Source organism: Vanellus vanellus (genome assembly GCF_965231255.1).
Source record: "Vanellus vanellus genome assembly, chromosome: Z".
Taxonomy (NCBI): Eukaryota; Metazoa; Chordata; class Aves; order Charadriiformes; family Charadriidae; genus Vanellus; species Vanellus vanellus.
In genome coordinates, this window is record NC_138908.1 from 38,928,814 (window position 1) to 38,945,966 (window position 17,153).

The 17,153-nt window shown below is 41.3% G+C and overlaps 1 protein-coding gene across 1 annotated transcript in view; it reads right to left on the reverse strand.

Annotated features, from left to right (window-relative positions):
• Positions 1-16,240, reverse strand: part of SYK (spleen associated tyrosine kinase) — a 54,377-nt gene extending 38,137 nt beyond the window's left edge. Inside the window, exon 1 of the mRNA XM_082497916.1 lies at positions 16,215-16,240. The gene's annotated coding sequence lies outside the window, so the exon portion shown is untranslated. The remainder of the gene's footprint in view (positions 1-16,214) is intronic.
• Between the last annotated feature and the right edge of the window lie 913 nt (positions 16,241-17,153).

The following is a 17,153-nucleotide window of genomic DNA, read 5'->3' on the forward strand; positions in this document are numbered from 1 at the left end:
AGAAAGCAGAGAAGGTGGCACACCAGGACATTCACTGGGGTTTAAATGTTGACCTGAAAATCTGACCAAATACTCAAAAAAGTAGACAGTGCTGAGCTTCGTGCTGCTGTTCTAGCAGTGCTGTTGTGACCAAACTATTAGATTTGAAAATAGTTCAAGTATTTAGTAGCCACACATTTGTGGTCACCTGTGTATAGATGGCAGTAAGGTTGAAGCTGGAATCTGCCCAGTCAGAACTGAGATACAGCGTGTTCCCAGAGGCTCCTCACCTGCATGCTCCTCATTCAGAATGTGAGAATGGAACTGGTCCTTGTTACTTCTTGCTGGAGCTTGAATTTTAGTGACCCTCACCTATCTGGCCTGCTAACACATCATGGTGTTGGCCCGGACTCTCTTACTATCCACCAGCTGCAATTCTATGCAGAGTTCTTCAATTTCCTTTAAAGCCCATTATGATACATTTTATGCTAGAAGGAAGTAATCTGTTATCCTGAACAGTCAGGTTCAACTCTGCAAGTGAAAGGGTATTGGTTTTGACAAATTCAGTCTTTATCTGTTCCTTTCTAGCAGATGAGTTACGGAAATTATGTCTAGATTCAATAGATAGCTTTGTTAATACAATCAGATTTTCTGGATTTAAGTCAGAACTTCACTCTTAACTAAAGCAAGGCACTCAGAAATGCCACACAGGTATAGCACTGCTGAAATAAAATACACAAATTTAGCTGCTGCTAAAGATCTTTCTTTTAAGGGATGTTTGCTTCTGTTTGAGCAGCCTAGTATTATTTTATTTTTTTAAAGTTCTATTTAAACATGGCAAAGGAATAGAAATAATATCTTTTTTAACAAGGGTTTAATTAAAATTCCCCAAAGATATTGGCTGTGTAGAAAGCATTGAACTCTGTATAATTCTTTAAAGACACAGGTTGGGTTCTGTCGCAATCTTCATACTCTTTGACATAAAAACAAACTCCTTCATCCTGAAAAAGTATCAGCCCTGTCAGCAAATATGTAAAGCACAGTGAGCGACTCAGCACTGTGTCAATATAGGGGGTAGAGACATTAGCAAGTGGTTCAACCATTCTTTGTTGACCAGTTACACCGCTCCATTGGACCAATTTTTTGGAAGCAGAGACCGTCTAGATGCTTGAAAAAAAGCAGAAACTACTTTTCCTTTCAATCCCCTTTTCATCTCTAACACTCACTAATGAACAGCAGGCAAAGCTCCCCATGAAACAGCAAATTGCTCTGTGAACAAGGCCTAGTTTCCTGTGAATACGTACACTGCAGCCTTCAAGCAATAAGCCAGGCTTCTCCTATTAGACTCGCACTTGCTCCATCTTCCAAAATTCTCACAAGCCCCAGCTCTAGTACCCTCAGCTTCCTCCTCATCCATTAACTACGGGATAGCAAGGAAACATATGCTGCAGCTACGCGTTTACTATTTGCAGGCTTAGCAAAATGGGCACAAGCTGAGCTCGTGCTTTCGTGCAATGGAGGCACGGTGTTAGCTTGTTCTCCTCTGGGCACATTTATTTATTTCCATAAATGATTAATCAGACTATCCATGAGACCCTTTCCTCAGAGAAATTAGGCCAAAAGTAAAGCGCTATCAGGAAGAGCCTGACAGGATGGTGACTACATGAGCCAGTTTCTTTAGTGAACCAGGCAAAAATGGTTGAAAAGTCATCTAGCAGTTCACAGTAAATTCAGAATTCTCTCAAGGAAAAGAAATACCACAAAAGCCAAAGTAGACACTGGCCCCCGGCAGGACAATGGCACAGATGGGCAGATAAAAACATTTTGAAGAAATGGTAGATATGGTGGAGTCGTGAGTGGTACAAAGAAGGTGTTTGTGATAGGTCTGCATTTAGACATCTTTGATTCCTTATTGACACTATGGCCTCTCTTAGCAGCACTCATGGGCAATACAATCCACAATCTCCAGTTTGTGAAGAGACTTCATTCCAGCATGGATAATGACTTGGCTGCAGCAACTTGCATAGCTGCAGGACCAAATTGCCTATGATATACCAGAATTGCCCAGAATATTTGTTCAAAAAGTCATCATTCTTTGGTAAATTTCAGTTACCACAAAACATTAAAATACATGTCCTCTTTAAGGTCCTGGATGCTCTGAGCTAAGGGCATCATAAAGACTTCTTATAATTCTGAGATTAAGACTGTGGGCCATAATGCACTTTGGCACTACAGACCCCTCTATAAGAAGATTAAAGTTTTCCTGATAGAAGCTTGGACCAACACATTGAATAAAAGAGCAATAAAAAGGGCTGTTTCAAGTGCCAGATTGGTTTCTTTGACCTTCCTTATCATACCTACAAAATGACCTCCCAAAAGACAGCAACAAACAAATATAAGTACAGTCACCCCGGCTCCTAGAAGCCTGTCAACGTGTTCTATGTGCTTCTCACTTGAGCCAAAATGTGAGAGAAAAAGTAACACTTTGTATATTTAGTCATGCTGCCTATGCTCCAAACTAGAATTACTCACATCTCATCATAATGAGAACAACCTAAGTGCCATCTCTGGATTCCTCCCTTCACCTGGCCGGTTTAGGCATCTTATCTGATGGTACCCAAGAGGACAGAAACTCTCTCTTAGGCATGCTGCATGCCTATTTCCAAGACCTAGAGTACAGGCAAATGTGCTATTGTCTTAAAGATAACCAGTAAGAGGCTTTTGGTTTATGACAATCTTGAGATACAGTGTTCACAACAAAACTGCTCCATTTCACTGGCATTTGTTGAAAACTCATTTGGAGTTTGAGATCATACAGATCAGAAACTCCATGAACATGAGCCATCTCATACGGAGGTGATTTAATCCTTCCAGTCCCTACGAAAGTTAAACCAAAACCATACAGCCCTCGACAGAGTGCAAATATTTACGTATAAAACTAAACAGACAACAAATATAGATAAAATTTCAAGTTCTTTCCGGCGTATTACCACTTCTTATAAAATGGCAAGGCTACTGTCCATGAATGATCTCCTCAATGAGAATATATGTCAATACATGTCATATATAAAATTACCATATGCTACTGTCGTGGTTTGGCCTCAGCCAGCAACAGAGAACCAACCACGCAGCCACTCGCTCGACTCCCACAGCCGTGGGAAAAAATCAGCAGAAAAGGGCAAAACTCGTGGGTTGAAATATTATAATTTAACAGAACAGACAAAGGGAAAAAGAAAGAAAAGAAAGAAAGAAAAACAATAACACCGGTAAAGGAATACAAGAACGCGATTACAGTACCGCCGCGAAGCGCACCGACCAGACCCGCACCACCGCAACCCGCCCCCGAGTGGCGACTGACTCCCCCGCCCCGGCTAGCTCATTTTATAGCGGGGCATGGGTCACGTGGTATGGAATACGTGCCTCCCCTGCCGGCTCCTTGGAAATTAACCCCATCCTTGCCGGAACCAGGACAGCTACTCCTGTAAAATATCAATTCAATTTTTTAAATTAAATTATGAAAAATATCAAGGAAATATTTTGGGAGAAATACTAGAAAATTCCACTGCCAATACTCAATATTGATCTATTCGAGCTGGGTGAGCTCTGCATGGGTTCAGCTGCTGACCGTTCTCATCCCCCTACTTCAACTTGAAGTTCTATGTGGAATGGGACAAATTCAGTAGTCTGAATTGATGAAAATTTGTTCTACAGAAACCTGCATTTCACAGATCAGTCAGAAAAACTCTCACATCTGATTTTATTTTCTCATAATTCTATCAGTTTTTAGTCAACGTGTTGGCTAAAAATCCACTGGTTGCAATTTAGATGAAATGGCAGTGGCAGTGATGAGGGACTCTCTCTTAATTCTTCAGAACATAAAATGGAGAAGTGCAACACTCAAATAAATAAGAAGGCTTGCTATAAAATGTTTATAAAATATGGAGTTGTTTTCTCAATTACCACTCAAGGCACAGCAGCAGGATCCTTATGATCTCTTAGATTTCACAAGTGATTTATTTATGACTGTTTCAGACAACAGAGGCCTGATTTACTTTTGCAAAACAGGTTAATGTTGATGGATTTCAGCCAAGGTTTCTCCACCACATCTAATATATGAAGAATATTCAGTGTGTACCAACATTAGGAAATGTTTGGACTGACGGACGTGTCCCATGGACATGCAAGGAGACAAATATACACACAAAATATTAGATAATGGTTAAAAACTTCTTATTTATTTTGGAAGAATTTCCGAGTTTGAGATGGCTGTTCTTTTAAGTTGGAATTTCAAAATCTTGCCTTCCTTTTGGGAGTTTAATACCATTCTAGGATCAGTAATGGAGTAGAAGAAAATATATTTGAATGCATACTTCTCTCCTCCTCTAAATTCTTCCAGGGGACAAATACTGCTGAGTTTGTGAGGTCAGCACAGTTACAAATGTGAGGCTGTAAGATGGAGGTTAAGTCCCCAAAGGGCTGCATGGAAGGCTTTACCCTTGAGAGGGCTGAAGGAAGTGCAGATGGTTACCTGAGAGATGTGTTTTGAGTGTAACAGTAAGAGGGTCTAAAGTGCAATCCTCCCCATAGCCATTAAATTTGACTTTCAAGGAAGCTACAAATGCAAGCAAATATCATGGTTATCTTACACGAAAAAATTATGCAAATACATAGGAAAATTAAGTACCCACTTCCCCTCAGGTAGCTTCCTCATCAGTGTATCAGTGGATACTCCAGACATAATGCAAGAGTTTAGTAGCTCACACATTTCATGCATGCAGGGAAGTGGAACATTCTTACAAAACAGAGGAGTGAAACTCAGCAAAACTTTCTTGGAAAGCGTTAGAAAGAATCTGTGCCAACCATACTGCTACCCTTAGCTTGCTTCTCCTTCATCTCTTCTATTTAGACAGCAATAAAGGTAGAATAATCGTTTCATTGAAAGGTTTGCATAGCAGCGAGCATAGTGTTACTTGAGGTACTGATTTCCACTCAAATTCAAAATTATAAATAGGAGTATGAATCTTTCTGCAAAGACCAAACAGGAATGTGTAAGGAGACTTTGGGACAGCTGATTGACTAGTTTACTTGCCAACTACTTAATGACTAAAAGGACTGAAGTGTGACAAAAGATCAAAAGCCATGTGGTGATGAAACACTGTTCCGAATAAGCTCTTTATTTGAACAGTTATTTTTCTCCCTTCCCTTGTTTTCTGAAGTAGTATTCTGTGAGCAATGAATGAAAGTAAAGAAGCAAAGTTTAGAGCAAGTATCTTTTGCATGCAAAAGACATAAGAAAGGCTCACTAGACAGTGCAAAATATGCTGTCAATTTGTTCTAGCACAGCCTGATATTTTAAGCACTCAGCTTCTAACTTCAACAGTTCTCTGCTCATACACAGAAAAAAAAATAATATGAGAACAATATGAATACGCTTTTTTTTTCTAAAATTCTTGTTTAAATAAGATTCTTGGAATCAAGAGATATGCCTCTGTGAAAAGCACTACAATTTTTCAAAGATTCTTTTCTACTTTTCCACCTTAGGGACCACACCTAAAAGCTGAAAGGAATTAAGCATGCATAGAATTAGAAATATTCATTTGATGGTGACTTCACGTAGTGTATTAAATATTTTGGTACTTCCAGTGTCTGGTATAATCTTAATGGTATACTCCAAACTGATGTAAATTCTGACATAATTACCAGCAAGGTATTATAAATCCATTGTTATTGCCTCTCATTTAAAGCAGATATTTACATTTTTATAGTATTTTAACAAATAAAATGGATTTAAACAATTGTTCTAGTCTCATTTCTTCACCTTTAAAATCACCTTCCAGTCTATCTCGGCAGCTGAATAGTGGTCTTAATTTGATTCACCAGATTACCTTTAAATGTCTTCTTTAGCTTCCTGCATAAACATGAACATTTAATTTCTATCCAGACCTTAGGAGAGGAATTTTTATGAGAAAATTATGCAGAAATAAAGGAAGAACACAGTAAATGTTTAAAAGTAAGTCATTAGGGAAGGAAATGAAGCAGAATACTATTTTCTCAAGTCAAACTAGAGTTTGATTAGGACACTAGAGTGAACTTTCTGACCTACTGAAAAAAATCTGAAAACTTACATAATTCAACTGGTAACACTGACGATTTTCACAACTTTTGTAGACAGCAACATCTCCAAACAGCATCCCATTCATCATACTGAAACAGATGTATGCAGTACTGTCTCAAAGGGAAAAGTGACATACACAGGATCACCAAGATGTTTCTTCCAGTATCCTGATCTTCCTCAGGGAAGTGCCCTGGCTGCACACTGATGCCTAAGGCAGTATGTCTCAGCCTCCACCTACCGTGTCTCTAACCAGCTTACAGCAACCTTTCCACCACCCATACTTGGGAATCCTCCATGTGTTTTCTCCAGCTTCTCCATGAGAAGTTTTTCTCATGCAATGAAATAACCGTCTCTGATCTCTCCATCCTTTTACTGACAATCTAAGCACTATGCTGCACTGCTTCTTCCCCTGCACTTCAGACTCTAAAACATGCCTTCTTTCACCTCGAAAGCCTATTCTGTCGTTCCACACACATTCCTGAACCATGCTGACAGTACACAAAGTGTATCTGTTAGTTTTTAAGGAAATTTCACTTTTACTATTTCTTCAACATTGGTCTCCCTCCTTAGCACTTTCATCCGTCATACCTGTCTTGGGTGCCAAGTTCCATATTTTACTTTGTAGCAGTTCAGTTTCAGACGCGTTTTCTTTCTTTCAGGTATTTCCAATTTTTTTGCAATGCTTTTCGGATAATTACAGCGTTCCTGCTAGGATTTTTAAACACTGAGATACATTCTTCAACAGAACTGCAGCTTAATTAAAGTCTGCCTGGGAACAAGTAGGAAATGTGGTAGCTTTGGGCCTAAAAGAGTTTTCTGCTGGGGAGTTTGGAGCCTGGATCTAATAACACCATCCGTGACCTGTGGGATTGTCCAATTTGTGGCCGGTTTTGTGTGTTCTCCTGATTCTAAAAGTTAGTGGCCTGGCTAGCACCTTTCTCAGCTTAAAAGAAAACAATGTTTACCCTTGTTCATGTAAATTCGCAGCATTTGGCCCCATTAGAACATAAACTGCCTGCTGAACAAGTGGTATTGGTGCTTCATCTACAAGGTTGAGGGAAAACACTGTTTATCTCCTCCCCTCTTGTATCAAAGAGTTATTCATCCAAAGAACTGAAAAAAAATCACAAACACACCTAAAATTATTATTTACTTCAAAAAAATGTGATTTTAGAAACATTTTTCTTTGCATTTGCTTTCCAGAGTCATTTTTATCTATACTGAAGATAGATGTTTTTATCTCCAGTAAAACATGGCAGAAATGGCCTCATTTATTCAAAATTGCATCTGACATTCTGATATCATCAGACAACTCTAGGCATTCCAGCTATTGAAATATTTCCTGAGGAAATACTACTTGACTTGGCAACACTATTACTGACCTATTATAAGGCAAACAGATGCTCAGTAAAAGCACCACAGCGTTCGCATGTTATTCAGGGGTTTCCTATATATGCTTCTGTAATGAGGTCATGGAGGGGCATCACTAAAAAAACATACTAGGAATCTATCGTCTCTCTTCCACAACACCTTCGTCTTGGGACTCTCCTGTCTTTGGTAACCTTTTCACATGTTATAGTTTCCCTCTAAATAGCTTTTTCTGCTTTGATCTTTTAAAAAGCTCAGAATGCTACCGAAAAAAAAAAAAAAAGTCAGGCATTTGTGGATTAGAATTATTCTTTCTCTGGCAGTAGAAACCCTATAATTTTCATATAGATTTAAGAAGAGAAAAAAAAAAAAACCACAAGAAAAAAATTTGTTTTTTCCCCTTTAGAGAAAAAAAAAAGACCCACCAACACAAAAATATCAACACTTCCTTCCACATTCTCGCCACGCTCTACTAGTCATTCCCTTAGCTCCTTTTCCAGGGAACTCTTACACTGTCACAAACACAACCGTTGCCTCGGCTAAAGACATCTCTTGTCAAAGCAAGCATGTTTGCCTTAAAACAGATGGCATTGGTTGTATGGAAGCCTGCTCCCTTTTGGGCAAAGTACTTTACTGTGATCAGTACCTATTAAACCACCACACAAAAAGTGAAACCACTGGGAATAAGCTAACATCTGAAGGAAAGCATTCAAGATACTCCAGGCAGACCCTTCTCTAATCTCCCGTTTTCTTGCTGTGACAAGGTGTGAACAAACTTCTTTGGGCACAGACCTTCACCAGCACCAGCTGTGGGCTCTGGAGTGACTACAGAAGAGTACAGGGATAACTGTTTCTTCCCATTGCTGACAAAAATAAGCCTGGTGCAGTTACGAAAGTATTTCTCAGGGAGCCCAAAACTACGTCTGAATACTTCAGGAACTACTGAGCAGAATTACGTAACATATAAAGTTCCTCTCTGGTTTTGTTTCAAGTTTAGTGCCTTTGCAGAAACACAGTAAAAAGTAAAACTCCTCTATGTACCACAGAGGTTACTACGGCTGCACAAAGCAAGCTGCAAAATGAACTTACAAAGTCAGAGAAAACATGTGAAGAGCAAAACAAAAATATAATCTGCCCACTTGCAAGGAAAATCACTCTAAACAGATGGAACTGCCTACCCAATGGCCTGGATATTTTCAGGTTCAAAGATACAGTGACACTAAGTATCAGGTTCAAAGATATAGTGACATTAAGTATATCAGCATAGCCTGTTTCCAGGTGGAATATATTCCTATTTTTACAGAAGACTTTTTACAGAGATGGCTATAACAAAACTGTTATGGGCAAGACAGCACAGTAAGAGCAAGATATATCGAACTATCACTAAACTTTTGCAAAAAATTACTACAAAACCTTTTTTTCAAGGTTCACTACTGTCAGTTGTTTTTCACAACTCAGAAAGAAGTTGCCAGAAGAAGCAGATCTATCAGAATGTTGTACCAACAGAAATATTGAACTAAATGTTCCTCATTTTCCAGGACAGCAAAACCTAGAATATATGCCCATTTTCCAAGCATACACAAAAAGAGAGAACTGCAGCCCTGAGCACAGAGCTGGTGATGCTGTGGATTTTTATTACTATGAGAACTGAGAAAGACTGGCTTCATTCAGAAGGATCAAGCCCTATGCATGGATAGATGCAGAATCCATAACTATGTTTGTCATTCCTTGTGGTATTTTTAGCAAAATCTCCGGTAAACAAGACGTCTTTCAGAGCTAAAGCATCACACATTCTAGAAGGAAGTCACTACTATCAAACAGAAGATGGAAGAAAAGTAATAGCTTCATCTTGAAAATAAAAAATACTACAGCAGTCTTGAAGTTTGAAGGCCATAACAGGACTAAAATAAAATGCCACATTTCATTCAAAATTTGGGATAAACACCACTCTGCTTTTACCAGTGGGCAGACCCAAAACATATGTTTGCTTTTTAGTTCCAATAAGTATCCTCATTTAACTTTTTTTAACTAGTTGTTTAGTTGTTGCAGGCTGACATTTCCAAAGTTGTTACGAGGCTATGAACTCCCCTTCTTTGTGCAGCTTCGTCTGTCTCTATTTAGTTCCTGGTCTAGAGGCTACAAATGTAGATAACAATCTCAGTTTCTCAGACACGAATATTAGCAATCGTGTATTGTTAAGTGAACAAGTGAACAAGAAACCAAGAGCATTTGGACCCCATTATACTCCATTAATTTCTCTGACACGTATTGCTCTGCCTCTAGGATCGCTAAAACCTGTTGCTGAATGGATGCCTCAATGGACCAGCCTCACTGTGAGTTGGAGTGGCAAAATTAGGCAGGTTCCTCTTTCAGAGCAAGGTTATCTGTCACCTGAAACAGTCTGCAGTATCCTGCTTTATATAAAGTAATTATTGCAGGAACAAAAATAACTTGCTTTTCGTACTCCTAGAATAGGCAAGTTTCTACAAAACTGATCAACGCTTCTCAGTGCCACTTTCTGGAGTCTATAAAAACAGTGTCACGTTACTTTGTTCTTTAAAAAAACTCCTGGTAGGAGGATATAGCGAGGTTAATATTCTGCTATAGAGGCACTGTAACTGACAACGGCTCATCTCTTGCTGGCATTTACACTCAAAAAGAGTTCAGAGACATAGAGGTATGGAAGAAAGGACAAGCTTTTTTTTTTTTTTTTTAAAGGAAGATGTGATACAAGTTCACATAGCCAGACTGCCAACATTAAGGATCAGTTTCTTAAAATCTAAGTCATAGTTCTCTAATTAGGAGCCAGATCAAACGAAGGCTTCTCTCCAAAAATAGTGTCCTCCAGCAATGGAGCCAGTTCTCCCTGCCTAACTTTTGTGAGGACACATAAATCAGAAAGGCAGACTGCATAGCAAAAAAGCTCCTCATACCAATCAGTGCATCAGTGAATCAGCGGTCCAGAAAAGTCTAAGTCTGCGTCCTCTTCCCATACCACCCCATATCCCCAGAACAAGCAGCACAGCTAAAGCTTACTTCTCATTGTACACAGAGGCGATCAAACAGCCTCTTAGCAGGCAGGAATCCCTCTTAGCCAGCAAACGACCACTTGGATTAACTGTAACCTCACCTCTCATGTAAAACGTGAGAACGTTCCAGAAGTGCTACGCAGAGGCATGACCCTTCCCCTCCCCTCCCATGGAGGAAGCCTCTTTGCAGCACCTGGACTAGTGAAATACTCTTGACAAGGCCCGTTTGTCGCTCTGGGCAGAGGGAGGATGCACCTGGCCTTAGCGCGTTATGGGCCAACAGGCAGTATTTCCCCAGCTCTTGCATGACAAACTGCCAGGCTGGAAAAAAATAGCTCGTAGTCAGGCTTCTTTTCTCATGCTGTGCCATTCTCTGCACAGCATCAAGGGTTACATTGCTAAATGGTCCGGTGGTAATTGTCGCGACAGAGAGTTGCTACACCAGGATACCACAAAGCTGCCTCCGTTTGAAGAAACTTGTCCCTTGGGAGTCAGACGCAACTGGATTTCACACTAGCAACATCGCCCCCTCCGCACACCGCTGCTTCCAAGCGAACACAGCCCTGCATCCTTTGTAGAACGCAGGCTCCAGTGGGTTTGAGTTCACTCTTCCCTTACTGGATTTTTTCCTGCACTTCTGTGAGCAGCAGAAACTGTGGGTGGACCAGATCTCCGTCACATCCACTGGATGAGGATTGTCACACAGTTCTGCAGCACACCTGAGGCAGCACGAGATTTCTTACCAACTGCACATGATAACTGAGGACAGAGCAGTCACTCAAAGCCTCCCTCAATGACCACTTCGATTCTGGGATGTCCTGCTGCGCGCATGAGCAGAACTGTTCAGAGCAGTGCTCCTCCTCTTGATACTCATTTTAAATAAGTCATCATTCTCAGAAACTTTCAAGATGGTCCACTGATTTAAAAGATATCTAATCGCACGATCTGATTTACAAAAATAATCCTTACTTAAGCACCCTGCTTGCTTTATTTTTGAGCAAAATACTGTGCAATTCATATATATTCTTTGAAATGCAGCAGTCAAATGTAACACTTCACATCAAAGATGACAAAATTGCTGCTGCTTCCTTTACTTACATTCCCTGCATTTCAGATATTGGACATTTTCACCTTACCAAAAATCTTAGGTTTAGGGTTGGTTTTTTTTTTTGCATTGAGTGAACTGCTTTTCTTTATTCAAGTTATGAAATTTGGGCTGAGTTTCCCAGAGTAGGAACTTATCTATAAACAAGTGCTTAGTACACTTACTAGCTTCCTTTTCTATGTTCTCTCCAAAATGACAAAAAGGATTTTTCAGTTAAACTTTTCCTGTAATGTATTTTAATACAGTTTTGGGGCGGGGAGGGAATTGTCTTTGTAACAGGTTTCTAACCTCAGCTTTCCAATTTAGATTAAGAAATCAACTTTTCAGGCAATGCTACAAAAAAAAATCAAGAAAACTAGTTTCTAAAATAACATTAAGACATTGTTTTAAACTGAGCTTAATTCCCCTGAAATTGGTAGAGCCAATTTTGAAATCGGCATTAGAATTTTTAAAAGCAGAACTACATACTCAGTGGTCAGCAGCAGCAGCACACATTCTAACATTTTAGCTGAAGCATCCCACAGGTGCTCTCAGTTGCAGTGGCTTTAGCTAAGAGACAGTACACTGGCTTGTGGTCTCAAAAGTTTTGTGGTTCTTTCCCTTTCTTTTACCACTTACTTCATTATTTTACCCGCACAGGGGGAAAAAATAAGAGAAAGACTATCCAAGATGGTAGGGGTAGGCTGTGGCTGATGTATTTGCTGATGACCCCTGGCCTTTTTACTCATTTTACTGAATCTGTTGCTTAAGTTACAGTTTGTTTTTTTTTAAAAAAGGCGCTTTTTTTTCCCCACTTTATGATGTAAAAATATTTAGGCAATTGCATGCCCATTTCCTTGGTACGTATTCTACTGTAACACTTCCTGCCTGTGTTTTCTCTAGCCACCTCCAACTGCAGTTGTGATTCCTGTCAATTTCAACTCCATCCCCAGGCTAGGAGTTGCCCCATGGATTTAGGTGTCTGGATTTACATACTACAGTGCCACCTGCCCTACTTCTTTACAAAAGCTTTCAGCACCTCATATCTTACCTCTACTGAGCATCGATGATGAAAGATTCCTGCGTTGCTTCCTTGCATTTTGAAATGAAGAGAAGTTGCTAGACATATTGATGGACATACTGCCCCTTCAGGACACCTGGCATCTCATATCTGCTCTGAAGAACACTGTCCCAAAGCAAATTAGGACAAAGCTGGAGAAATGACAGGGTAGTCCTAGCTGGTCAAACTAATACATTCCAACACCACCTAGTTACAAACTGAGTGATAGTGAAACTGCACAAACTATCTGTATCATGCTTCTGTACACTGGTTATTTCAGTTCTAATACTTGTTAATTTCTTATTATTTGCTCTGGTACCTGTTACAAAGGGAAGGCTTGCGGTACTTTGCATATACTGAAGCCTCCTTAGAACATTAGGACCCCTGTGAGTCTCAAAGATATTTTTCCCCTTTATTTCCTTTTTACAACAACCACATTTGAAGAAGTGGCCATTTAGTTATTGTATGTACAGGGACAGGAAGTTATGACCTAATTTTAACTTTGGAATGTAGAGACAAACTGCAACATTTTATTTTATGTCTTTGAGGCAGGTGATATTTTGTGTCAAACAGTACGAATATTTATCAATTACCCCTTCCTACAGCAAATCCTGGAATCATTTCTTTTGATGCAGGGTCATAAAGGCTCCTTCACACTTCTTGCACTTGCAACGCTGATGTTTCCTCATCACCCTGACAAGCAATGCAGAAGTCAGTGGCAAAAGGTTTTCTTCTGCTTAATTGTATGCCTCCACATTACCCTGTGTCATGAAATAAAAAGCTAGACAACACCAACTGTGTAACCTTGCTGCTGAAACCTTAAATGAAAGGAGGACAAATACTAACCAACAACTTTGTGATCAAGTTATTTTTACTATGCCCAAAATAAATATTAATAATTGTGTCCTGTATTATCCTCTGTTGCATACAAGAACAGGGAATGCAAAGCCCAGGGCTTCTTTTTCTCACAAGAGTGATCAAAGGGCTTAAATTAAACTGCAGGAATTAAGAATGTTTCTCTGTAAAAGCATTTCTAGAAATGCCAGCTGGGACTTAAAGTGAGCTACCATCACCTCCTCCCCCAAGGTTTTCTTCTTTTGTCAAATGCAAACAAATCTACTCTTAAATTGGATTATAAAACTGTTTCTCTGTAAAAAAATGCTATTTTTTTTCCTAAATTAGAAATTAAGAAGCTGATCCTGCAAATCCTTGCAAGGTGAGAGGTTTTCATTCTTATGACTGAAGCTTACTACTCATGCACACAAACACCTGTAAGACTATCTTCAGCTTTCAAATAGACACCTTGAATAGTACAGGTACTCTTTCCCCAGTGGAGTAACTTAAGCACATGTTTACCCTTAAGTAGAAAAGAAGTAATTTTAAATAGCTCATTGGAATGATCTTTCTGTAATTGTTATTCACATTTGAAGGTAAGTGTTGTATTCATTGTAGTTATGACACAAAACCAGACAAGTTCCTCTTTTCAGCTGTGTTATACTGGAACTAAACACATGCAACCAAATGAAGATTCTGGCACAGCCTGTCTAATGTGCACACAACAGATCTTGAGGCATTGATCCAAAAGTATATAAAGCTGGAAAAAGGATGACACTACCTAGTATCTTCAGTGGATTCAGATGCAAATACAATTTCTTACAGTCGTGATATTCAAAACAGCAATGACAACTGACTCATTGCTTTCTGCTGAATACCGCATGTTGGAAAAGCATTAGGTAGGAAAAAAGAAGTGTAATTTGCAAAAAATAATTATGATTGTGAGATGATGACCTCTGAATACAACGTACATTTCAGAAGTGACTTCTCCCACTTGCAAAGCCTTTGGCATAACAGAACCAAAAGAAAGGATGGGAGACTAGGAAATGCCCCTTTTTATTTTGGTCATCAGTATCTTCAAAGGTGGTTAAGTCCGTCTTATAGTTTTACAATCAGTCTTCTAAACTGTTATTTTGTACTCAGCATAACCCCTAGCTGCTTCTAAAAATAATTTTCAGTGTTTGTCTTCCTGTGACTTCAGATCAAATTCTGCTTGTTATCAGAAAAACAATATCATGCAAATAGGAGAGCTGTACAGTCCACCTTTGCTTTGACAGACTGTTAATATTTTTTAACAGAAGTAAAACAAAACCACTTCAATCTCAGTTCTTTTGGGATTTTGCAGTTATTTCAAGAGAAAAACTGAAGCAATTATTTACTTTTATGTATTTCAGCCATTTTTGAGCATTCTAACTGATTCCAAACCCTTTAGTTCAAACTATTTTGTCTTCAGCACACTATAATCTTTTTCCCCCACAGGATAACTGTCAGAATATAAAGCACACTCAAACTTCCTTATTTGTCTGTTTATCTCTCAATGCTCAACAGAGGGATGAAAAAAAAAATAAATAAAGAAGTCACAGTTCCTCTAAGTGGACTGCCTCAATGTACTCTACGCTGCTACAGTTTATGGCCTCCAAGCCTGTAAAAATACATGGCTTTGCATGCTGATACTAGCTCTGTACCGGATGGCTGTGCAGATGGATTAGGTTGCAGATTCAACCCAAGGGCTCAGGAGATCTAAGCTTCTGTGGATAAAAAGAGCATGAAAGAAGTCTAACAAAAAGGAACACTTTAAAAGAAATTATGAACAGTTGGTTGCCTTAAAAGAAATAGTTTTGTTTCAAAATGGCAGTATTTTACAGCGTACCATGTAATTCAGCCAGACTGGCATACCACTTGCCACTCTCCTACTGCAGTCAGTGTCACCTAACAAAAGTATTGCTTATCTTTGTCCAAAGTAATAACACTTCAAACTAATCTAGCCAACTACAACACAAAGTTTATGCAGTGCAGTGCCAAAGAAGAAAATTGAATAATGCTGGCAGAACACACAAGATGAAGAGCAACGTCTCTGGCACCAGACTCGTAGTATTCAGCTACTTTCAGCACTTCTAAAAATACACTACGGTTGTTTTCCTGGAATCAAAATAGGTAAGTTTGATAAGAAAGAAACACATTTTTAAAGACGTTTTGTCAGGCATCAAATCTTTGATGTATTATGCACCATTCAGACAGAAGCCCTACTTCTTTTGTGTACACTTTGTTTTGTTTAAAACCTATCACCACAATAACGTATCAAAATACAATGAAATCTCTTTTTTTTTTTTTTTCTTTTCTTTTTTTTATTTAAGTTCTAGATTTAAGTTCCTCAAACGCTGGGCTAGCGGTACTTATTTTCAGAAACACCGTAATACGGGCGAGGTTTCAGCCTTGCTGTCGAGCTGGTGGGTTTTTAGCCGGCCGCTCCCTCCCGGACAGGAGTGCCGCCGCTTCGCTCCCGCTCCCGCTCCCGCTCCCGCTCCCGCTGCCGCCGCCCGTCGCCCCGCTCAGCTGCTGAGCGCTCCCCAGCGCCAGTCTCTCCGCCGCTCCCCCCGCGCTGCCCGCCACCCGCGGTCCCCGCGGCAGCCGGCAGCAGGGCCGCCCGCCCCACCCGGCCCCGGCCCCCTCGCCGGGGAAGGGGCGTTGGCGGCGGGTGAGCCGCCGGCGGGGCCGCGATGCTGCCGGCCTAGCGCCGCTACTCACCGCTCGCCGCGCGTCCCTCGGCCCCGCGCCGCCGCCTCCTCCCGCCGCTGCCACTGCCGTCGGCAGAGAGCCGTCGGGGAGGCAGCCCTCGGGCGGGCGGCTCCGCTGTGCCGCGCCGCGCCGCGTCGGGGTACGGCCCGCAGCGGGGCTGGACTCGCGCTTCGCGCCGCCGGTGCCGCCGCTTCCTCGTTTTCTCTCGCAGCCGCGGCCACTTCCTCAACGGGGTGTCGGCGCGCACTCCCTCCTCCTCGGCGGGCGCAGCCGCCGTGCCCCCGGCCCCTCTTTCGGGCGGCAGCCCCGGCGGGAGGACTCCCGGCTCCGGCTCCGGCGGCGCGGCATGGCACGGCGCGGCGCGGCGCGGCGCGGCACGGAGCGCTGCAGCGAGAGGGTGTCCGTCTCCGTCGGACCCCGCGGCACGGGGGCTGCTCGGGAGGCTGCGATGTGGGCCGCGTGATGCGGCCGTCCGTGGGACCCCATGATGCGGGCCTCCTGGGTAGCCTGTGACTTGGGTCCCTGTGGCAGCTGCCTTGCCTCGCCGGCGGCTGCCTTTGTTCGATGGACGTGCTGCTGCTCAGCTCCATGCTTGGGATGGAGGATCAAAGAGTATCGAGTGTGGTGTTCTCATAAGGAGAAAAGGAGCACGCACACTTTTGGTGAATATTGGAAGTACTTCTGTGTACTTTGGTGAGAAAACGACTCTTGGAGGGTTTCCTTTTGGAGGGTTTCCGTTTGGAGGAACACAAGGGCCTACCATAGCACAGTATGTCCCTTTCCTGTTACGTTTCACTCCAAAGCCCCCCATATTTCAATGAAAAATAATTTTGTAGCAATTCCAGGTGTGAAGGAAACTCCAGTGTGCCTAGATGCTTAGTTGAAGGAAAGTCCCTCTTCAAAGCTTCCTCAGCACACTATGTGACAGGGAATTAATTCCTGCTGCAC